The 24,407-nt window shown below is 44.5% G+C and overlaps 1 long non-coding RNA gene across 3 annotated transcripts; it reads right to left on the reverse strand.

The window, feature by feature from the left end:
- Nucleotides 1–7,776: 7,776 nt before the first annotated feature.
- Nucleotides 7,777–20,879, reverse strand: LOC138995991 (uncharacterized). Of its 3 annotated transcripts, none has more exons than XR_011468713.1 (6): nucleotides 20,458–20,879; nucleotides 19,617–19,673; nucleotides 19,315–19,454; nucleotides 18,872–19,024; nucleotides 18,674–18,739; nucleotides 7,777–9,865 (listed from the first exon to the last, which is right to left on the reverse strand). It is a non-coding gene; the product is annotated as an uncharacterized lncRNA (long non-coding RNA). The 3 variants fall into 3 exon arrangements; XR_011468714.1 differs by lacking the exon at nucleotides 20,458–20,879 and having other exon boundaries at nucleotides 7,777–8,547; nucleotides 9,381–9,865; nucleotides 19,617–20,121; XR_011468712.1 differs by lacking the exon at nucleotides 20,458–20,879 and having other exon boundaries at nucleotides 19,617–20,121.
- Nucleotides 20,880–24,407: the final 3,528 nt, after the last annotated feature.

Consider the following 24,407-nt stretch of genomic DNA (forward strand, 5'->3'; position numbering starts at 1 on the left):
CAAAATATGGAAGCAAGAGCATCCTTCTGGCACCATCCTTTCCTTGTAAAGGCCACCGAATGTTTCTTGCTGGGAGAGAGTATGGAGCAGTTAGGATCCTGGCACCCACTCTTGTTCTAGGGAGAGCGTTTCCTGGCCCACACTTGTTGTTGCAGGATAGTGAATGCTGGAGTTTTGGGGAGCCGTCTCCCCATCTGTACTGGCCCGTCCACCATTGGTGGCTGAGCCGTGGCCTCTGCTAAACTATGCATGCTTACTCACTTATTTTACTTAGGGCTAAAAAAAAACAAACAAACCACCTTTATGGATCACCTACTGTATGCCGAAGACATGACACATAATTCCTGACTTAATCACCACAGTAATCTGAATTTAAAGACTGGGAAACTGACGTGTCTGTGTTTTATTGGAATTTTCTTTTTTTTATTTATCTTTATTGTTGAAAGTATTATAGATGTCCCATTTTTTCCCCTTTGATCCCTCTCCACCCACTCCCATCCAGGAGTTATTAAAACAATGCTAGACATTGGTGGACTTTGTTTCAAATGCATTGTAATTTATAAAGTGCAGTTTTAGTTTTCTTCATGGAGAATGATACTAACTTTTCAAGTTCCTACTTTGCTAAGCAATGCATTAGACAGTATATTAATTATCACAGTTTAAGGAAAACAGGCTTAGTAAGGTAGACTACATATTTTCACAAGACAGAGAGCTGGCATAGCCTGGATTCTTGCCTAAGCCTCCTTTTCTATCACTGTTCTACCTTGAGATAGAATCAATCAATCTATTGATCTAGCTATCATTTATCATCTATTCTATACTATTTTGTCTATGACCTACAATAATACTGAATTTTGGGAATGATATTACCTATATCACTGCTTTTCTGTGCTATAATAAGAAGAAAACATTATACATAGAACTATTATGAAAATTACATATATGGCTATATGTATCAACCACAACCTGAGTAAATGTGTATATTTGTTGTGGATGCATATAGTAAAGCATGCCTAGGTGATGAGCTCAATCACAGATTTCACACAAATGAAATAAAGACTGTCCTGCCCGGCTGGTGTGGCTCAGTAGTCGAGCATCGAGCTATGAACCAGAAGGTCACAGTTCGATTCCTGGTCAGGGCACATGCCTGGGTTGGGGGCTTGATCCCCAGTGTGGGGTGTGCAGGAGGCAGCCGATCCATGATTCTCTCTCATCATTGATGTTTCTATTTCTCTCTCCCTCTCCCTTCCTCTCTGAAATCAGTAAAACATATATATTTTTTTAAAGACCATGTCCTTTTTCTCCCCTTGTTTGAACTAAGCTAAACTCCTAAACATCACACAAATTTCTAAATAATTCATGTGATGCATTGATACAAGAAGCTATTCATACTTTAAATGGATTAGGCTAAGAATATTAAAATTTGGTTAAAGTAAAAAAAAATGATTAAATAATTTGAGACCATTCAACCTAGGGAAGACAAAGCTCACTAAGTTTGCACAAAGTATGCTGTTTTAAGAGTTTTAAAATAAGAATAGGGAGCAGTTGTTTTCTATTTTGATATCAGATCAGGAAGTAGGTTTAACAAATTTTGAGAGCGTTGAATTGGATGTAAACAAAGCCACCTCTCTGTCCAAATGATCAAATATTAGCATGGACACCTGGGAGATGTGAGGTCTTCCTATTGGGAAGTCTGCGCGAAGACCGTGAACAGCCACGGACCCCCACGTGAAAGGGGTGAGCTACGGAGGCGTCTTTAACCATCTTCCCAATGTTTCCTTCCATGGACGTCCCAGACTGTCTGTGCGCTTCCCTGCCATTCATAACCGTACTGTAGGCAGGCACAGTTGTTGGCTTTAATTTTTAAACAGATCTCATGGCCAGATGATTTATTGCAGGTTCTCTTTTCCATCCCATTGTGTAGGACTGCAAACAGTGATGGGTCAGCCGGGGTTCAGGGGGAAACTCGCAGATTCCAAGGCAGATCCCGTCTTGAACGCATCCCTGGATAGCAACCAGGGTGTGGCTGGGAACCACATTTCCATCATGACGTGGCCTCGCTCAGAACTCATTAACGGTGTCTCCTGAGACTCAGGTAAAACACACATTCCTTGCCATGGTCCCCACGGCCTGCCCTGACCCAAAGGTCCCTGTACCTCTGGTCTCCTCCCCCCTCTTTCCTCTCCAGCTCACAGCACTGCAGCCTCTCCCACTATCTGTCCAACAGACCTCTTCCTTCTTTTACTCCTTTGTCCTTGGATCGGCATCAGCATGATACAGATCAGGCGACTGGTCCTCACCGTGGGACCGGCATGCTTCACACACACACAACAGCAGGGGTGAAGCTCTGAACTACCCCCATCCATCAGTCCCTGCACATGCATGGGCACACAGATACCTCAACATCCACTCGTCTCCCCTGAATATTTGTCTTCGCCGCACACACACGGTGTTATCACTATATTTACATGCCTAGTGTATGGGCAGCTGCTCCTTGTAGAGCGTGAATACCGATATCTCCACGGTATCTCCTGCACCTAGAATGGCATCTGGCACATGATTGACAGGTAATAGAGCCACCTGTCACTTCCCTTTCAACTTCCAAGTAGACATTCTCCCTCCAATGCCAAAATCTGGTAGAAAAAGAATATTGCTTCGAATTGTGACTGTAGCCAAAGTCCGTGTGTTTGTGACTGAACAATGGACTTTCCATCCAGATGGTCCGTCAGTCATCGGGGAGCGAGAGCTGGAGTCCAGAGGGGAAAAGGAAGTATGATTTGCAGAAAACATGTCACCTATTCTTTCTTCAAAAAAAAAATGTTTTAATTGATTTCAGAGAGGAAGGGAGAGAGAGAGAGAGATAGAAACATCAGCGATGAGAGAGAATCATGGATCGGCTGCCTCCTGCACACCCCACACTGGGGATTGAGCCCAAAACCCGGGCCTGTGCCTTGACCAGGGAATTGAACTGTGACCGCCTGGCTCATAGGTCAACGCTCAACCCCTGAGCCATGCCGGCCGGGCTCATTTATTCTTTCTAAAACGAATCAAGCTGATTGTCCTTGGGTAAAGATGTATTAATTATACTTTTTAAAAAACACAACTGAAAGCAGACTTCCTTTCTCCGTGCACAAAAGCATTTACTATTCAAAAATATGTGGCTCTCTGTCTGATGTGAGAAGAATGTGTCCTGTTCCCTCTCTGAGAATTTCACTGCCATTTGCATGCTGCCTGGCATACAAGTTGTACTTAGTAATCAATCCCCGTTTAATTGCCGCTCACGGAAGCCCTGGTAATCAGACTTGCTGTAAAAACATTAAGGTGCACAAGAAAGCATAAGGTGGCATTCCCCTCCTCCTTCCTATGCCTGTGTCGCTTCCATTAATACTAATGGGAGGCACAGCTGGTCGTCAGGGGAGATTACAGGTTGCTGTTTAAATCATTTTTATTTTTGTACCTTGGCAAGACTTGTGGATCGAAATTAGGTGGCCAGATTTTGCTGTTGTTGAGAAAGCCTTGCCTCTGAAAGAATGAGGCTGGGAGGCGGGGGGCGGGGGGGCGGACATTGAGTCTCCTGTTTTGTTTTATTTTTATTTGAAGAATCTAAAGACTCAGATCCACACAGCAGCTTGTCCGTAGACGGCAAGTCTGTCTTATTCTCTAGCACCAGCTGGAGTCCCGTTTCTAATTTGCTGTGAAGAATTAAGCGAGTGGAGGCCCATACCCTGGAGTATTTGACCTCCGTGGCAGCCAGTGAGCTTGCAACTCCCTGGGCTGCAAAGTGTCTGCGGGATGGATTGGCACTCACATCAGTTAAAACCCTCTGTGGTCGAGTAGCAAACATCACTGCAGATCTGAGGATGGCTCTCGAGCCCTGAGAATAAACGCACTGTAGAGTATTAAGGAAATGGGTTTAGGACACAGGGGAAGCCTTGCTGATCAGAAAGGTCGTGATAGGCCTAGCCGGCGTGGCTCAGCAATTGAGCATCGACCTAGGAACCAGGAGGTCACGGTTCCATTCCCCGTCAGGGCACATGCCCAGGTTGCAGGCTCGATCCCCAGTGTGGGGGTGTGCAGAAGGCAGTCAATCAATGATTCCCTCTCATCATTGATGTTTCTATCTCACTCTCCATTTCCCTTCTTCTCTGAAGTCAATTTTTTTTAAAAAAAGAAGATTGTGATAGTAGAGCCTTTCACCTTAAGGTCCCCAGCCTGAGCCTGGTGTCGTTGGGTGGCTTTCTGGATGACGACGGTCATTTGTGGCACCATGTGCCCTGTGTCCGCACTCGTGGGCTCATTTCTCTGGGGTCAGGATTATTGGTCATGGAACAGCTAGTCTCATTATTCTCAACACCCCGGTGTTGGCTGTCCTAGAGCACAGCAGGACAGTCATGGCAGTGTCCTCACGACCCCAATTGCAAACTCTCTCCTTTTATCCCAGTCTTCATTTTCTCCTGTCGGTGCCCTCCTCCAGGTGGCCTTCCGTTGTTTTCCTTATGCCTAATCAACCACTCATCTAACCCTAAGGAGTTACTCTCCAACCCTCCTGCCCACCCAGCACACACATAAGGAGATGACCATGTCACTCTGGTGGGGAGGTTGTTGAACAGAGAAGCACCCTGTGAGTTACGAACCCATACTAATTCTTCTCGATGTCTGCATAATAGTCCATCATGTGGACACAGCACCCATTGCTTACCCTTTATTCTGGTGATGGCCCTTGGGGTTGTTTCTACTTTGTGGCTACTGTAAACACTACCATTTTAAGATGAATGAATGTTTTCGTTGCTCCTGGGTACACATCGACGAGTGGAAATGCTGGGTCATATGGGAACTCTGTTTTGATTGTTTGAGGGACAGCTGAACTCTTTCCCAAAGCAGGTTCCCCATGTTATATGTCCACCAGCAATGTATGTCCACATCCTCACCTGTACTTGTTATTGTACATATTTCCATCGTAGCCATCGAATGGGTGTAAAGTGTATCTTACTGAGCTTGGATTTCCATTCTCAAATGACCCATGGCACTGAGCATCTTTTCATGCGCAGATTTTCATACGAGCATCATTTTCAAATCAGTTTGGTGAAGGGTAATGGTGTACCAGTATGTGTTAAGACTGTGGTCTCTTTATTTTTATTCAGTCAGATGAACATGGTACAGATTGCAGCTGATATTTGCAAAACAGTCCCACCTGTTGTACACTGTGACAGGTAGCCATTGGCCAGCTGGAGCGAGGCAGGAGGCTGACGTTGCCTATTGCACTGTGTAGTTCTTCCCGGAGGGTGGGAAGGACAGAAACCGCCCGGTAGGTGAGGTTGGCAATGTGTTGAGGTACTTTTGTTTGTCACAATGGCCAGTGTCTGCCACAGGCATCGAGTGTCTGAGGCCCCATCTGTGTTGTGTAGTGGGTGAGTCCTGCCTGATTAAGAAGTCCCCTAACTCAACTGTCACAGCTTAAAATAAAAGCCAGATATATGAGTCAGCAGAAACCCAAAGATAGACAAGGGCAAAGTTCAGAATCTGCAAGTGATAAAAAAAAGAAAAGAAAAAAGGAACTAGTGGTTGGTGAACGGCCAACTTTCTGGGACTGAGAGGTGACCTCAGTAGTCTCTGGGGCCTGTGTATGTTATAGTCTCTGTATGTGACAAGTTCTAGGTCCAGAGGGTCTTGTTTTCCTCGTTTCTGTTGGTATCTTCATCCTGACTACCTGACATCATTTCGGACACCTGAGTGTCAAAATGATGCTAACACACTTTCTCCCCCCAAAAGACATGGACTGGGTGGAATTTCAAGAGCAGGGTTTAAGTTCTCAGGCTGCTCTGGAGTGACTCATTATAAGCTGTTAGGACTGATATTTGCCTTGTGGTTAAGACATTGTAAGTAATTGTGATGCCTTTAAATATTTACCTGGCAAGCTCATTATTTGGGATCCTTTCATTGATTATTTTTTTTCTCTGCGATGCTGATAAACTGGTTTCTGAGGACACTCCAAATTATGAAATGGAAGCCAGCTTCAAATTAAATATTTGGGTAAGGGGAGGAAAAGGCAATACTTTGCAAGTTTATTAGACTGTATGATATAATATTTTAGAGGGCTTAGTGTTTCAAAAGCATTATTCTTGTTTAATTCTGTGGCTTTTATTTTAAATGAAAGCGTTTACAAACTAGATGTATGATAAAAAATAAAAATTAAAAAGTGAAAAGAAAAAGCATTGCTCTAAATGGGTCTAATTTTGATTTCAAGTATTGTTTGTGATAAAATATTAAAGGTAGTTTTTGATTTGAATTATTTAAATTAGAAATGCCTGTAGATTAATTTCAAAAATTAAAACTCATAATCAGATGTTAATTCTAATTTTTTTTTACTGTCATATAAATGTTAACTTGTGTTTTTATCTCTGAGGTAACATAATGAACCATGAATCCAAGATTTGAAAAACTGTATACTAATGAACTTATAATTCCCTTGCGCATATTTTGAGAGTGCTTTTTTTCAAAGAATATTGAAAGTCTAAAGGATCTCTTTAGTGTTTGATTAGCAGCAAAATTAGTGAGCTAGAAACATTATTCATAATACAATAGAGATGTTAGGAGAGTTGGAAACATTCCAGTTGGGTATCTGAGAACAGGGACAACTTAATTGTTCTGAGGTTGAGAGAAAAATTATTGATTGCATTTCCCCACTAAAGTATTCTCTTTAAAATTAAAAAGAGATTGTTTGTGTCTTTTGCTAAGAAAGCACTCATCCTCTACTACAGAATGCTCAGCACACGGTAGGTGCTCAATAAGTATATGTATTTTAATCCTTACCAGAGGATATGTTTATTGATTTTAGAGAAAGAGGAAAGGAGACAGAGAGAAAGAGAGAAACATGGTTTGGTTGCCTCCCATATGTGCCCTGACTCAGTGGTTGAGCCTCGACCTAGGAACCAGAAGGTCACAGTTTGATTCCTGTTCAGGGCACATGCTGGGTTGCTAGCTCGATCCCCAGTGTGTGGCGTACAGAAGGCAGCCAATCAATGATTCGCTCTCATTATTTATGTTTTTCTCTCTCTCCCTCTCCCTTCCTCTCTGAAATCAATAAACATATGCTTTTTAAAAAGTAGAAGGTAACTAATACTAATTTTAGTCTGTGATGTTTCAATGAAGCATAAAAAGACATATGGAGAAATAAGAGAATAAGATCCCCTCTGTGTATCTTTCCCCCGGGAATGTGTACACATTCATATTAACTCCCAGGGGCTTGCAGACCTCCCAACATTGCATTCAGTTCCCCCATGTTCAGGTGAAGAATTCCCAGGAATGCAGTGGATCTGAATCATCCCACCATTTCCAAAGCCCATATTCCATAGAACAGTTTTTCCCAGCTGGCCAGTGGCCAGACCATGACTACAGTACCCCACACTCAAGCAAATTTGGGAAATGCTGGGATGAGCAATGTTAAGCAGATTCCATTACTTCATTCATTCTCAGAATCTTTTATATGCAATGTATATAAAATGCCGAGCTGCTTAAAGAATGCTTACTCTCCACCAGGCACTGTTCTAAGTTGGTGTTCAAGGAGGTAGACTCTAGATTTTCCCTGTTTACTCACATGGAAACTAAGGAAATGGAGATAAATTAGGCTGCCCAAGTTCACATGCCTGGGAATTAGGGAGCTAGGATTCCGACAATTCAGTCCGACCATTCAGTTCGGAGTCTCTTATTGACCATTCCAATAAAGACAGGAAGCAGAACATATAGAGACCATTAAAGTTTTTATTTTGAGATGGACCTATTAATATACCATAGAAGTCGTGTTTGATGGAAAGTGGTAATGTGATTAATTAGGCAGATTGTATAATATATATATTATATAGACACACATAGTTTTATGGCTTGGAAAACAATACAGGAAATATTTACAAAACTCGATTATTTATTGGGCAACTGAAATTCTGTCAACATAAGTCTGGGCAGAAATTGAACATTCTATATTGTTTGAAAACAACGCAATGAAATTAAAAATGATTGACTGTCATAGTTATAATTACAGCTGCTGATGCAGGGCCTCAGAATGGCAGTTAAGTGAGATGGGAGTTTGTTTCTCTCTCACAAGCCGTCCTGTCATAGACTATCAGGGCAGGTAGGGCAGCGCCTCGGAGTCAGACCCAAGCACCTTCTTGCTTATTTCACACACGTCTCCCTGTCCCTTCACACTGGGGCCAGGTGAGCCACCCCACCCAGCCCCTCTCTCCCCCTCATGCCTCCATTGCAGGCTCCCAAAAGAAGAAGAATAAGTTTCCTTTGCAGAGTGAGGGTCCGCCTCCCGCCCTCCCTCCATCACTTTCTCTCAGTCTCCTTGTGGGACTCAGGTACCTGGGAACACCTGGCGGCCAGAGGGAGTAGGAAGCAGGTGTCCTCCGCTCGGTGACCGCGAGCTCTGCTGATCCATCCGTCACCATCATGGAAGGGAGAACGGAGGTGGGAGGGCAGGCGGGATGGCCGAAGCTTGGGCCACTCTTAGAGGGAAAAGCCTCTTGACTTGGACGAAAGGTGGGACCAGCACTGTAATGACAGATGTTTGACACTGGTGGACGCGGCCAAACCATCCTCCGAAGACCATGAAATGCTTCAACGACTTTACATTAAACAAGGCAGCATGAAAATAAGCCAATGAATCACTCACGCGAGGAAGCTAGAAATAATTATGTAAGAGGGGCATACGAAGAGCCTGAAAGCATAAATCAAGATAACATTGTAGATGAATGATTTATAAGTGAGGAAAAAACAGTTGGATGACAAATAAATGTAAACGCTGTGCCTTCAAAGAGGTCGTGAAAAGAGAAACAGCAGAAAGCACTAGTCAATAAAAAAAAAAAAGAAGCCTTTGCATGATGTGTGAAAGAGAGAATGTGACCACAGACATGAAGGGAGATTATAACTCTAAGCATATGCCATCACCTGGCACAGTGGCTAGCAGAGCACCTGACAGTATCGGGACCTTAATTTTCATGAGCCAGTCAGAGAAAGACAGGTATCACATGATCTCACTCATATGTGGAATCTAATGAACAACATAAACTGATGAACCAGGCAGACCCAGAGGCTTGGAAGCATCGACCAGACTAGAACCTCAGAGGGAGGGCCGGGAGGGCGAGCGGATGGAAAGAATGAACTTGTATGCACAGATGCACAACTCGTGGACACAGACATAGGGTGCTGAAGGCCTGGGGTTGGGGGCGGAGGCGGGCTGGGAGAGGTCAGTGGGGGAAAAAGGTGGACAGATGTAAAAGTCTTCAACAATAAAGACTACAAAAATGGCAACAAAGCTCCAAAGATAAAAATATAGACCCTGGCCCACAGAAAACTCTTGTCTATAAAGTAAATAATATATAAACCTGTTTTGACAACATCAATTTAAGATGTCGGAAACACGAGTCAGCAGAAGCAGAGAAGGAAGTCAGTATTTTTTGTAGCACGTTCCATGTACCAGGTGCTTGACGTACTTCTCATTTTCCTCAGCTTCAGAGTCGCACCGGGAAGGATGGCGACATTCAAGGCGGAGGACACTGGGATTCGGGAGGTGAGTTGTTTACTCCTTGTCCGTGAGCTCTTTGTATCACAGCTGCCCTTTCTCCCATTTGCTGAAAACAGTGATCAGTCTTTTATTTAAATACAGGAGCATATCATGTAGAGCTTGGAGGACTCGCGTGGAAACATTAAGTGAAGGTTCCTTGTTCATAACTCGGAGCACTTGCCGGTAGATGTTGCACCAACGTTCCCTTTTTATTGGCACATTGATACGGGCCTGGCAAGAAGTACTCCCAGGAGGCCTATCCCCTAGTCTGTCGGGTGGGCATGTATGTGCAGTGGACCAACAGTCCTGGGGAAAGCCACAAAGAGAAGGAGATTTTTAAAATGCCTGAGAGCTCTATGGTTAGACCTCCTCCTCTCTCTCTGCTCTATGTCCTCCCACCCAGGAAGGACTCTCCCTAACTCCCAAGGCCAGGGGTCTGGGAAGCCGGCAGCCCCCAGCCCACAGACAGAGAAGAACCACTCCGACCCCATGGCCACGCGGCGTGTCGCACGTGTCCCCACCGATGCACGTTAGTGCCGGACGTTCCAGCTCTCACTGCCTCTGGCACCCTCGGGGCGAACCTTTACTTCCAGTATAATTACCATGTCCTCAGAGGCTCCACTGCTTTTCGATTTTAAAAACAAACAAACAAACAAAACCATAAAAGGGCTATATAGTCTGTCCAGGGAAATTTGGTGTGTTTTATCTATTTGTGTTCAGCGGTAAGCCTCTAACTTTGAAACTACCAGTGAACACGTAAAATTTTCTTAATGTAAAGTAGGGCTGGGGAATGTCTGGCCCTTGGGCCGTACAAGGCCAACGAAATTATTTGGTCTGGCTCCGCCAAGGCATTAGGGGTGAGTTATTTAAATGTCTGACCAAATAGAGCTAATTTTTATGTTGATAATGTTGTATGACCCAAGAATGATGTTATAAATATCCCAACAGCCCTTGGCAGAAAAAAGGTTCCCCACCCCAGAGCAGAGGAATATGGGCATTGCTAGATGTCATTTAAATATTCTTCCTTGGATGACATCTGCTCTCTCTGTAGTGCCATGTACCCCAACACCCAGGTCTGTAAGCCGTAGGGCAGCCATGCACCGAGCTATGGTATAGTGAGCGGTAAGCTTCACGAACGCCCGGAGGGGTGCGGTCTGCTAGGCACACCTGCATGGGGAGACAGCATGATGATAACCAGCTGATCCCAATGAGACCTTGAGCTTATTCACTTATTACCCCTCGGCCACATTTTCTGCATTTTAAAAATCAGGATAGCGTAACCAGCATGGCCCAGTGGTTGAGCATCGACCTATAAACCAGGAAGTCATGGTTCTATTCTTGGCCAGGGTACATGCCCGGGTTGTTCCATGGCGGGGGGGGGGGGGGGGGGGGGGGAGAAGCGGGGAGTGCTGGCGGGAGGCAGCCAATCAATAATTCTCTCATCATTGATGTTTCTATTTCTCCCTCTCCCTTCCTCTCTGAAATCAATAAAAATATATTTAAAAATGTAAGGATAATGCTCATCGGGAATTGTTTCCCAGAGGCCGGGCGGGGCAGAATCCCTCTTCTCTGCCTTCTCAGGTGTCTGTTGTCTCCCTGGCTCTACAAGGTGAGGGCAGCAGCTCCCGGGCACTCGCGAGGCTGTTCAGAGGCAGGATGGGAAGGCTTCTCTCGGTCGGAAGATGTCCTCTTGCGTCTGGCCCCACCTGCATCACAGCCCCTGGAAGCCGCGGGGTGGAAGGCTGGTCAGGTAGGCAAGTGACAGTATGTGTCACATTGAGGATGGGACGGGGGTGTCGGCAGCAGCCTTGATGAGGTTCATCAATCAATCAGTATTGACTGTACAACACCCAGTACGGAAAACCATGCTGTGAATATTCGGGGGGAAAGACAAAAAAAAAAAGATGGCAGTGTCACTAAGAAGAAAAACAAATGATAACTTTGCACGTGAAAAGCCAACATGCTAGTGGGGGCATAGACTTGAAAGAAATAAGATAAACATACAGAACGATAAAATAGTGGTCCATGATTTATGGACAAACAGATGTCCTTGTCTGTGCACATCTCCCTCTTTCCCCCTCAAGGGAAATTCGCTCATGTTATTTTTAATATTAGCGTACCACATGGTTGGGGAAGTTGCTTTTTGTGGTTGGAACCTAGACCCTAATATTTTACAAATAGATGGGGGAACCCTTTAAAAAATTACACAATTCGCCACTCACGGGGAAAATGATAAAAGCAAAGTAAGCTCTTGGCCTGTACAGATAGTATTGTTCTCAGGGTGTTAGGCTCGCCAACAAATGATAAGCATCAAAACACTCAGGAAAGTACAGTCAGACCTGGTTTCTCGCACTTCTCTCATCACCAACAGTTCGGTTCTTGACCAAGTTGTTCACAGAAATGGGTGACTTGACATATTTTCACACTGAGACCTCGGCCTCAGCGTGAGGAAGAGCATTTCTCAGGCAACAAACAAAGGAGAGAGTGCTTTTGTCTGGCGAAACCCAGTAGTGGCACAATTTTAAAACATAAACGATAAAGAGACCATTAAGAGTGCTAATGTTGCTAAAGGGGCCAAAGCGCTCACAAAACAACCACCTCAAGCAATTGAGTAGCAGGAAAGCTGTCGATTGGATAAATGCAACGCAGTTAGCAGGTGATAGCGTTTTGGAGGCAGTGATGAGGAATTTGTAGGGGGTGGTTCCATAATTTAAGGAAAGGAGTGTTTCTACATTAAACAAGACCTTAGAGATGTACTGTAAATAAGAAAGGTTAAAACGGAATCATTTGGGGGTCTGGAATGCATTAATTCCATTTACATTATGTATTTCTAATGGGGAAAACATGATTCGGTTTTTGAATCCATTGCTTCTGGAACAGCCTTCCGGAACGAATTAAGTGTGAGAAATGAGGTTCCACTGCATATCCCCCGTCACCTCAAACCCTTCCCAGAAGCTATAAACACCTTCGTGCATGCGTCTAAGTTTTGAAAGTATCGGTGCTTTGTGTAGACTGTGGATTGAATTGAGATGGTCATCAAGAGGGAAACCAGTAAATATTTAATGGATTTGTGACCATTAGGCCTATTATCTTTAACTTGTTTCCATTATAGATAAAAGGAATATTGATTTAAAAAAGAAAAAATAGGTTCTCAGTGGTGTTTTCTGCTGAAGATGCCATGTTTTCTAAAGGCTCTGAGCTCATCAGCATTTGAGAGCTAATAGCAGCCTTGCCAGTCGTTTGGTCCCGCCCCCTAATTTGACTAAGGAGACCCAGGTGGAGCCCAGGTGAAGTGCCCTTGGCTCTGCCTTGCTGTCCTGTTCACCAGCTCTTCCCATCGCTCCACTAAGGTACGCGTGTCCTTTATGTTTTCCCTTCGCGCTTGGAATACACAGAGTCCTAAAGTGTAAAGCAGGCAAATAACGTGTTTTACTTCCAGTTAGAACAATTCTGTCAGGATGTAGCCTGGAGAGGTGGACTATGTTTTAAGTTCATTGAGCATTTCCCCCGGCCTTATTGAGGGATAATTGGTGAGTGGAAACTGGATCTGTGTAAGGCATACAGTGTGATGGTTTGATATACAGTTGTCCCTTCGTGTCTGGGGGACAGGTTCCAGGACCCACTCCCCCATGGGTACCAGCATCAAGGATGCTCAAGTGCCGTCAATAAAATGGCATTGTATCGCCATCCAACCTGTATTTGGATAGACTCGCAGTGGTTCTCAACCTTCTGGCCCTTTAAATACAGTTCTTCATGTTGTGACCCAACCATAAAATTATTTTCGTTGCTACTTCATAACTGTAATGTTGCTACTGTTATGAATCGTCATGTAAATATCTGATTTGCAGGGTGGTCTTAGGCGACCCCTGTGAAAGGGTCGTTCGACCGCCAAAGGGGTCGCGACCCACAGGTTGAGAACCGCTGGTATAGAGGCTACAGCGGTGAGCCCGCACATTCCTTTATTTTCGAGGATTCACCGTGGGGCGAGTGCATGGCAAATGTGAGTTTTGTCTTTTGGAACTTTCTGGGATTTTTTTTCAAATATTTTGTATCTGTGCTTGATTAAATCTGTGGATGAAAAACCCTTGGATATGGAGGACAGATTGTGCTTACACGGTACATTGTGAAATGATCTCCACAATCAAGATAATTAGCACATCCATCACCTCACATAGTCACTGTTATGGGTTTTGGTGGTGGTGGTTTCTGTTTGTGTTTTTGTAGTGAGAACACTGAAGATCTACTCTCTCCGCAAATTTCATGTACTCAATACAGTATTATTACCCATAGTCACCATTCAACTAGAACTTATTCAACTTATATCGTAAGGTTGGTACCCCTGACCAACGTCCCCCCGTTTTCCTCACCACCCAGGGTCTGATGACCACCATGCTACTCTCTGTTTCTAGGAGTTTGCTGTTCTTAGATTCCACGTTTCAGTTGTGCTTTTATTTGCTCAAATTCGGAGATGGTTACTTATTTGCTACCTGGGAAATCTAAGCACCAGCTTCACCATCCTCCGTGGTATCCAAAAGAATAGTTAATAACATAGAAGAATGACCACGGTCATTATAAAGAATAACAGAGCAGAAAATCAGAGTGGTTCCAACTGCCTTCCCCAAGTTATGGATCGTCCTTGCAGGGCACTTGTTCTGTACAAGGGGTTTTTATCTCTAATCCTCCAGGGCCATGACCCAACGTTATCTTCTGAATACACCTCCCTCTGTTGGGTCTATATTGCTTGAGTCGTGATCTGTTTGACATAAGCACACCCTTTAGGCAATTTCCGCCCGTTCTCATTACTGTTCATGTCCATTTTCTATGTAAGATCAACCAGCTATTTTTCCATTCAGAGATTCATTCTATAAATCCTGGTTAAGCACTTGGCGTGTTCCTAGCCTCCTAATAAGCTCGGGGATGCTTTGGTGAGCAAGAGAGAGACGGTTTCTTTCCTTTCAGAGCATTTAGTCGTCAGGGAAGACGTGCCTTTAGATGGCCTAACTCGTGTTGATCCGGGAACTGTGGAGGATCGTAAAGGCACGTGGCCGGGACCCTTGATATAACTTCCAAACAGGTTACTTTTCAACTGGACCCCGAACGCCCAGTAGGAACATTACAGGCAAAAATGGGCCAATGCCATGTTTGCTGTCGTATTTGGTAATTCTTCCTTAGGTTTTCACAAGATTGTTCACAGAAGGGCATTTTAAAATCTAGAAGACTGCCTTTTGGAAACCTTGACTTAACGCTCTTTCTCCAGATTTCTGTACTTCCTGGGAGTGAGTCTTAATCTCTGAATTTAATTTCCTCTATGGATGTGGATTCTCAAAGAATCCGACTCCCTCTCAGAACCATGCAGGGTCTGTACTTACATGTGGAGCTGACTGCTGTGCACCCTAGTCCTGCTGAAACACAGCCCCTGGGAGGGTATGTGTGTGTGGCGGGGGGGGGGGGGGGGGGGGGGAGCAAGAACTCACATTTGCACGTCTAGTGAGTTCCCTTCACACACACCGCAGTTTGAGACCTATTGGCTGCTGTCATTCAGTGTGTATTCAGTTTTCTTCTCGTTGCCTCACAAAGGGGGGTATAGAGTCTTTCCAAGGAGAAACTATCCCACGCAGCCCACATGCCAAAAACTCGCCTTGCTTTCTCCCCGTTAGATTACCTAAGGCACTGTGTTGGTAGGTAAGCATTTCTTGGGACTGAGGTGACACATGCCTAGGGCAATCCCAGTTATTGGGGCACTGTTTGCTCGGTAGAAGGAGCCATTAGGAAGGTCATTTTCAAAATCCCTGCTTAGCCTACCTGAAGTTGCATATTTTATCGAGGGAAACGAAATCAGTTACTGTAGTGCCTCGCCTCTGGCCAGTTCAGAAGATCGGGGCAAAGTTTTACCCAAGTTCCCTAGAGTTCCTGACCCAAGATCCAATGTTCTACCCGCTGAGTCATTTTAGGGGCAACGCAGATCGCATACAAGGATCGTGTTGGTTGGGATGAGAGCAGCCTGCTGCACGAGAGACATCCAATGACCATTCAGTGGCTTAAGGAATATCCGAGCTGGGGTCTCTCTCCGGGGAAAAGTCTAAGATGAATGGCCCACAGTGAGGGTGGGCTCGGCTCCACGTGGTTTGTAGGCGACGAAGCTTCCTTTCGCTGTGTGCTCTTCCGTTCTCTAGGCCGTTCTGCCTGTCTGCGTGTAACTCAGGCTGCCGTAGGTGTCAGGTAGTGCGAAGGGGAATGAGAGCGTGGAGACAGCCCCAGAAATGCAGACACCACCCCCTTCAGAGCCCAGCAGTGAAAACCTCGCCCTGTGGTCCCCCAGAACTGAGAATGGGGCGCCTGGGTGTGACCTGACTGGGTGGCTGCATGCCCAGCTCCAATTGCATTCTTGGGGAAAAAGGAAGAACAGATACTGGCGTACAACTAGCGGCCTTCATAACTCTCCTTGAGAAACACAAAATGGCGTTGCTTTCGCCATAAAAGAGATTATTGACCCTGAAAGGAAACGTGTGTGTGTTTTTTTCATGAGCACAGGGCTTTATGCGTTTAATAAGAAATGAGGCATATTTCTTTGTTGGAAATGAGTTTGTACCATTGTTCTGTTGCTACTGAATCAACCACTCCCAAACCTAGTGCCATAACACAGATCAGCAGGCTTTTCTGTAAAGGGGAAGTAGTCAATAGTTTAGGTTTTTACAGGCCATGGGGTCTCTGTTGCACCTCCTCAGCTCTGCCCTTGTAGCTCTAGACAATAAGTAAGCACGTGAGCATGGTGCATTCGAATAAAACTTTATTTTCAAAAGCGTGTGGTGCTCTGGCTTTGGCCCATAGGCTGCAGATCAGCTGACTGTTGGCTAAAACAACTCTTCTATTTGTGCTTATGATTTTGTGGGAAGTTAAGTTGGTTATCCAGTTAGCAAACAGTTCAGCAGAGGCTGAATCATCTGGAATGGCCTCTCTCGAGTGCCTGGTGTTTGGAAGACTGGTTGGTCCGGGGGGACTGGCTGGTATGGCTCATCTCCACCCCACGTGGTCTCCAGGGGACCAGCTCAAGCTTCCTCCCGTGCTGGTCTCAGGGCAGCAAAGGCAGCCAGCCCTCGTGTGCAAGTGCTTGTGTCATGTTGGCTGGTGTCCTGTTGGCCAAAGCAAGCCTCCTGGCCAAGCCCGAGTGAAGGGGGAGAGGACAGCAAGGCCCCGTTGCAGAGGTGTGTGCGTGGGGGACAGGAGGAATGATTCTAGTCATCGTCGTAAACTAGCCACCACCACGTCTTTGAAGTAATAAAGGACATTACAATTCAAATTCACCAGTTTCTTTTCTTCCTGCAAAGTCACATACAAGCTGTCTAACAGTGAAATGGTCCTTCACTGTGGCAGCAGTAGCGGCACCTGTGTGTAGACCTCACTCTACCAGTAAAATAGCATAAAGAATTCTATTCCAGGGGCAGAGATATGAAACCAGGATATTAAGAATAAACAGCCCGAGTTAAAGACGACCGAGCAGAGAGAGTTGTTCACCAGGCAACTAAGCCGAGGTATCTCTAGACTGTGCAGTCTTTCCCTAAATTCCCGTTTCCTGCAGTGCCTACCCTTGAAGTTTCAGGGAATATAGACTCCTGCCATCTTGATAGACAGAGTGGACTCTGGTAGCCAGTTTTCTGTCCAAGCCTTCCAAACGATGGGATGTGTCACTAGTGTCCGTCCTTGCGTTAACTTACTGAGAAGTGTTGACGATCTGAAGCCCTGGATTTACCCTAATTGAAGGGGTGGTGGTTAAAACCCCTTGAGCTTCTATATGAGTCACTGGAGGAAATGGGTTTTGTAAGCTAATCATGTAAAAGAAATTTACCAGATAAGTATTAATAATCATTTATCTTCTTTACAAAAAAAAATGATAACATGCAGGAGACACCATTTCATCTGTAATGCCAGTCACTTTGTTTTTGCAAACCTTCCTCTTCTGGGAATGTTGACGGACTAGTTGAGATGCTCCTAGCACGTTAGGAAAGCAAACTGGTTCCATGTTCTGTGGAATAAACTGGATTAAACGCCTAGAGTGCAGCCATCATTGAGGATTACTAGGTGCTGGCTACAGGTGAAATCCATCATCCATTGAAAAGGTCTTCAGAATCCTTCGAGGACCTGTCGTCTCTCTCTCTCTCTCTCTCTCTCTCTCTCTCTTTTTTTTTTTTCAGATGAAAAAACAACAACTAAAGCTCAGAAAGGTTAGGGAACTTGCCCAAGGTCTAGTGGTGGGCTGGTAAGCTGACTGACAAAGGGGAAATTAAACCTGAAGTTAGAGTGTTTACCAATGTGTGTGTGTGTGTGTGTGTGTGTGTGTGTGTAAATAATCACAACTTGGCTGATGTCAAACACCCAGTGTGATGTCAGGGAAGGGGGTGTTGGGAAGAGATGCGCTTTATCAGCTACCGTGAGCCAGTGGGCGGTGTCTGAGGCTCGCCACTGCCAAGATCACACGCATAACAGGAAGTCAGAGAGCCAGGAGTTGAGCTTCTGGCTGTCTACACAGTCCATCTGTTAAGTTAATAATGCCTTCTGCCATCATAAACTAGTCACCTGACAGATCACCATAATCACCATCAGTGATATCTTTAATCCCAGAAACCATAGATGCTTCTTTTTTAAAAACATATTTTTATTTCAAAGAGGAAGGAAGAGGGAGGTAGAGATAGAAACATCAATGATGAGAGAGAATCATTGATGGGACGCCCCCCACTGGGAATCGAGCCTGCAACCCAGGCATATGGAACCCGGGACCCTTAGGTCCACAGGCTGATGCTCTGTCCACTGAGCAAAACTGGTTAGGGCCATAGATGCTTCTTTATTTTGCTTTGGAAACTAATACAGAAGGTACTCTCTTGGAATTCTGCAACTACCTCATGTTAGAGGCCAAGAACACCTTTATTCTTCCCATTACTAGAGTCTTCCCTCTCCGTGTTTACCTGGATCTTCTGCAATTTTTTGCTCATGCTGCTTCCTATCCATATTCCATTGCCGCCTGTCACCTTAAATCTGTATAGTGGCCCCAACACATTTATTGCTGTTGCCTATTGTTTGCTGCTTTTTCCCCCCTTTTCATCCAGTTTTTTTTTTCCTTACCTTATAGCACCCCTTTTCACACTTCTGCTCTTTAGTTCTTCCACACGCTGGCATTCCTTGGCATTCCTTGTTTGAACAAGTAGATAGATGGGTAGAAGTCTAATTACTAAAACAAGGTGGGTTCACATTTTAAGAATTATATAACTACTCCGCACCAGAGGATTCTCATCTGCAAACGGGGATAATGATAGTACTTACCTCGTATTGTATGCGTGGCTGGTCAATTACACAAGACAAAGAGGAATTATGGGAGAAATAAATACCGAGGATCTGAGATGGGAGTAAGGGTGATGCCTGGAGAACACGTGAAATCCAACATTATTTTATGCTGATGAGACCATCACTTGATGTCTGATTGGGAAAATAGAACTTTTGTAAGTGACAGCATTTTCCACAACATGAGAGAAAATTGTACTTGGGTACTTTCTGCACCTAACAGATTTCATACTAAGTATTTTCACCCTTTGCTAAAATAAATAAGACGCTTAAAATACCGTTACCATAGGTGGAAAGAATGACAAATGAGAAAAATCTGTTTTCCTAAAGAATCTTATGTCCTGAGCTTTAAAAAAAATAAAGCCATTTTGCACATTGGTATGAATTTATTTCTGATTAGTAAGAGGGAAATTTTGGAAGCGTACCTGTGAGGAGGGCCCAGTGCATGTTAGTACAAGCCAGAGCAAAGGAGAGTTTTCAAACTCAGTAGAATTTCCATAATTTTATTAAACAGCTGAATTGAAGGGAGTGGATGCCCAGCAGCATTTTTCACGTATATGTACTTCTATAGAAAAGGAACAAAACAAAAACACTTTAAGTTAACTCTTCTCTTTTACAAAATGAGCCCCAGTGTATCTTTTCTTTCCGTATAAAGATAGACTGTAGACTGCAAAGGAGTTAACTTAAAATGACAGTTCTCACATTGAAAAGTGAAACAAAATCTTACCTGTTTGATGGGCTATTCCTGTGGCTCCATGGCAACACTCGGCGCCGTCTTGATTTTCTGTTGAAATTATTATTTTTATTATGCAGCACATCCTAGAGTTTTGAAGAGTTGCACAGAATGGTGAATAAGGGAACTTGAGGGGAGGGGGGGGCGTGCTAATGCATCTTCAAGTGTAACAAAGCAAATGAAAATAAATAGATAGTAAACACAGCTTCTCTAGCTTGTTTGGCTCAGTGGATAGGGCATCAGCCTGTGGACCCAAGGGTCCCGGGTTTGATTCTGGTCAAGGGCACATACCTCGGTTGCAGGCTCCTCCCTGGCCTGGGCCCTGGTCGGGGCACGTGCAGGAGGCAACCAATCGACGTTTTTCTCTCACGAAACACATCGATGTTTCTCTCTCTCTTTCATGCTGTCTGAAAATCAATGGAAAAATATCCTCGGGTGAGGATTAACAAAAAAAGAAAAAGAAAACAGAGCTAATTGAGAAGACTGAGGTTCCAATGGAATACAGCCGCCAGTGAGAACAGCAACGAACTCTGAGTCAGGAATAGAGCCACGAGTGAATGCGATTTTACATGGTTAATTATAAGTAACCGCAAACATAATTTGTAAATCGAATACCACACAGGAAGATGGAACGTTGCTGTCACGCTATAGAAAGCCACGTTTCCAATGACCAAGAGGAGACGCTCTGGGGCTGTAATAATGTCAGCGACTAGAAGGAAATTCTGGGGAGAAAAATCATTGATTTTCACCCATAGTCTCCTAACAACTGGGACGTACTGACGATGGCATGAATACAGCTTCTGTGTAAAGAAAATAAATCTATGCAACATAATACCTTGCTCTTTCCGAGGTCAAAGGGCTCCCTTCGCTCTTCCAATGGCGGTCCTTGTGAAGTTTCACCCGGAGCCGACAGAGGGAGCAGCCGGGCCATGACACTCAGACTGGCGTTCCCGGGCCGGGAAAGAACTCGCCTTCTTCCTCTCCAGGAACGTGCATGTCGTTTCTCTTCAGATGCTGGTGCTGCCATAAGGTGTGAGCTTCACGTATGCAACATGGTCACTGAGAGCATTCACTTTATTTTATTGGGAGCAAATATGGGCGAGGGGTTCCTTCTTTCGCATAAAACTTCGGACGGTCCTAAATCTCATACCGCTCATCATTCTGGGCTAGATTATTGTCGACCAGTAAAATGACTTTTAAACGTTTACGATCATTTACTTGCTCTGTGAAAACAAGGATCACGGATGAAGCGTAAACCCAAACATACCCTGGTTTCAACAGATTGTAGAGCAGAAGTGGTGAGAAGGCGAAGTATGTACGTAATAAAGAAATGTACAGAGGAGTGGGGATTCGTCACCGAGTGCGAACGAAAGCTCTAATAACGACGGGGCTGCGAACACAACATCCAGGGAAAAGGCAAGGCACACGCTCTGGCATTTCTTCCTCTCCACGTTCTCACCATCGTTCTGGGCCTCATTTTATGTTTAGGTTATGAAATCCATCCTAATGAATAAACACACGGCGTGCTCCCCACGTGAACTAGCAATGTAAACGTCGATTTTACAGGCCCTTCCTATCATCACTCTTTTGTCAAGATGTTGTATTTAATAGTTTTGGTTTTTTCAAAAATAGTAGACTACTATCACTCCTCAAAGCCTTATGTATGTAAGCAGCCGTTTCATTATTGAACCTTGCTTTATATTTTTATAGGAACTCTCATTTCTAGAGAACCGTGGAGAAGGTTTATATTGACCGTTTTGGGGGAATATGTGGTTTGTCACGAGCAATATAAATAAGTACATTAATTGCCTTATTATACTTATATCAGACAGATGGGTCCCCAGGCACAGAGCCTAACCCCCACATTTTGCCAGGCCTGACCTGTCATTTCTGCCGGAGCATCGCTGTGCTGGTCACCGTGGTTGCCCTAATCTCCAGCTTTAGAAAGCAGGCTATTGGGACCCTCCTGAGAACTGGGGCTACCCGTCACCCGATACAACAACATAAACCACTGCACAGATCCATCCAACAGCCCTTCCCCCCTGTGACTCAGAGGCACATCTCTTAGTTCTGTGTCCTCCGGGCTCAGTGAGAGTCCCTGGGGCTCACTGTAATCTAAGCCCCCGTGTCGTCAGCCTCTGACATGGCCACTGAATGCAGCTCCCAATGTAAGCGTGCACAGAACCTTGGGAGATGGTAGAAAATCCTTTCTTCACTGAGTAGACCTAATTCCAGAGTCTGTCATCTTAACATTTAGAATGTACTGGGGAATCATCAAGGAAATGTTTACACTAAAAGATACATCTTTACTACAAAGCAAGGATGCTATTTTAGTAGAGCTGAGGGGTTGAACATAATCTTGGACACTTGATTTATAAAACAACCCACAAGTGTCAGGGCAATAAAACGTGTTTTAAGGATCACTGTGCCCTTCATCTCACACCCCCACCTTGGATTTCTGGGGTGGTTCCGGAAGCCACTAGCACATGCTACGGGTCTGGTTTAGTACAAACTGCAAGCACAGGTGTGGTCCGTCAGACCATGGAGCTCTGCAAACGGGTAGGCAGACTGAGGGCAGGTGAGGTATGCAGGCTTTGCTAGGTGAGGCAATTTGCTATCACTTCAAGGGATTCCCTCCTTAAGCAGAATCAGACTAGACTTAACTGGAGAATGTAATCAACCATTTTCAAAGAAGTAGAAGAGTAGATACTAGGTCGTAAGAGAGAGGTGTTTGGTAGCAAGCAGTCCCACCAGACCCACCTAATTCGACTTCCCATCTCATCACAGACCAAGAGCCCAACTGGCGTTGAGGGTGCTAACGTCTTTCAACTATGGCATCAATTGTTTCTGACACAAGCTTATTTGGTATAATGGGGAAAGCCTTCAGCTCTATCTCAGATAAGCTAAGTTTCTTGAATAATTCAGAGACCCATTTATGCCAGCTAGAGTATATTTACACACTGCAAGAAATAATGGGATCTATATCTTAGACATTCAAAGAGAAGGCAGTTTCAAGCCTGGGGCTAAGGGATATGGGACTCGGAAGGTAATTCTAGAGTTATGCAGTTTTTTATGCCGCAGCCCAAGCAGCGGTGGGACCTTTAATGATCCATCTTCCACTTTCGTCCCTGCCCAGCCCAACGTTTACAGCTCACCCAGAGTTGCAGCTCGCTCAGAATGGAAGCATGAACAGAACCTCGGGAGGTCTTAGAAAACCCTTTCTTCACTTTGTAGATCTAATTCCAGGGACCAAAAACAAACACACACACAAAGACCCTGATGGGCCCAGCTCATCATTTCAAGTCTGGCCATAGATGGCGGGCCAGCCTACCCTTAGGTTCCAGCGCCATCAGGTGTAAATGGTGGCAGGAGATCACCTGAGGGTAGACACGGCCACTTAGGCGGCGGATGTCTGCATGAGCAGGAGGATCTCAGAAGGGATACGTCATGCTTGACGCAGCCCATCCTCAACGTGGGGTCCAGGGACTGGAGCTGGTCCTTTTGATGCTTGTTACCCTTCAAACCGGCAAGCCCATGGAGGAGAACCATTTCAGCAACTCTTGAGCTGTTTGTGCAAGTCCTTCCATGGCGGCCCCATCTAATAATTAACATTTGGATTTGTTTCTTGCATATATTTTTGTCCATTTTTCTGGCAGTTCATTTATCTTATATTATTTAAAGATAATGGCGGGTGACAGATGGGGAGTGGGCGGGAAACTGGTCTTTCGCTACAGATATTTTGAGAGGTCCTGGTTTGGAAGACTCTGAGATTCTAATTGTGGGATCCCTCCCCTCCCCTCCCCCCACCTCAGCTAATGAAGGAATAATGACTAAGTCTTTAAGTCAAATTATAATCCTCTAAATACCAGTTTCCTCCTAAACAAACAGGGACTATAATGCTGTCATTCACCTTCCCAAGCTATAGTCAGGCAGGAGATAATATTGGAGAATGAAGTTTAAAAAGATGTAACAAGCTCATCAGAATTGTTATTATATTTTACTGTTAAAATATATACAGATATATATAGATAGATAGATAGATATAGATACACATAATAACACATACATGTCATATGGGAGAATAAGGAGTTTACACTCAACATTTCCTTATAAGCATGTCATGGCTCTCCTGTGTAGAATGTACGGTATGGCAGTGGAGATTTGTGGAGTTTTTTTTGCTCGATTATGTTTTATTTGCTAGCTTTTGCAAAAGACAAGTAGATGGCGACTGACAAAGATTTACTCAGGATGCACTCTGTTCTCAATAATTCATGGGCAGTAACCACAAGTTAAATCAGAAGTATTTATGCAGCGTGACGTTCTGAGAACGGCGAAATAGACGTACATACATGGGAAGTTGATGACAGCAATATGAAAGACTGCAGGTGTTGGAGAGAAGGAGAGGATTTCATTCTGGTGAGGGGGGAGATGTAGAGAACGGGTTGGATTGTACAGCATCTTGAACAGATGAGAGATGGAAAGGTGGGAAGGGAAAACTAGGTTACCCAGGTAGGACAAACTCAGGCAGCCGTGTCGAGCCAGATGTATATATAGTAGATGAGTGTGTGGGTGTTCCAGTAGATAGACAAATAGATAAATGTCAGAAAATCAATGAAATTAGGAAACAATAAACTAAATTTAAAACCCTGAACATGAAGTTACAGTAGGCAATTTTAATATTTTGGAGGTTTTCCCCACCTAAAGCATGATATGTAATTATTAAAACTGGGACTCCTGAAATAGAATTGCTTCTGCATATACATCGTTTACTGTCACATATCTTAA

Source organism: Myotis yumanensis, unplaced genomic scaffold, assembly GCF_028538775.1.
Source record: "Myotis yumanensis isolate MYYU_CA2020_CCGP unplaced genomic scaffold, mMyoYum1.0.hap1 SCAF_17, whole genome shotgun sequence".
Classification (NCBI taxonomy): Eukaryota; Metazoa; Chordata; class Mammalia; order Chiroptera; family Vespertilionidae; genus Myotis; species Myotis yumanensis.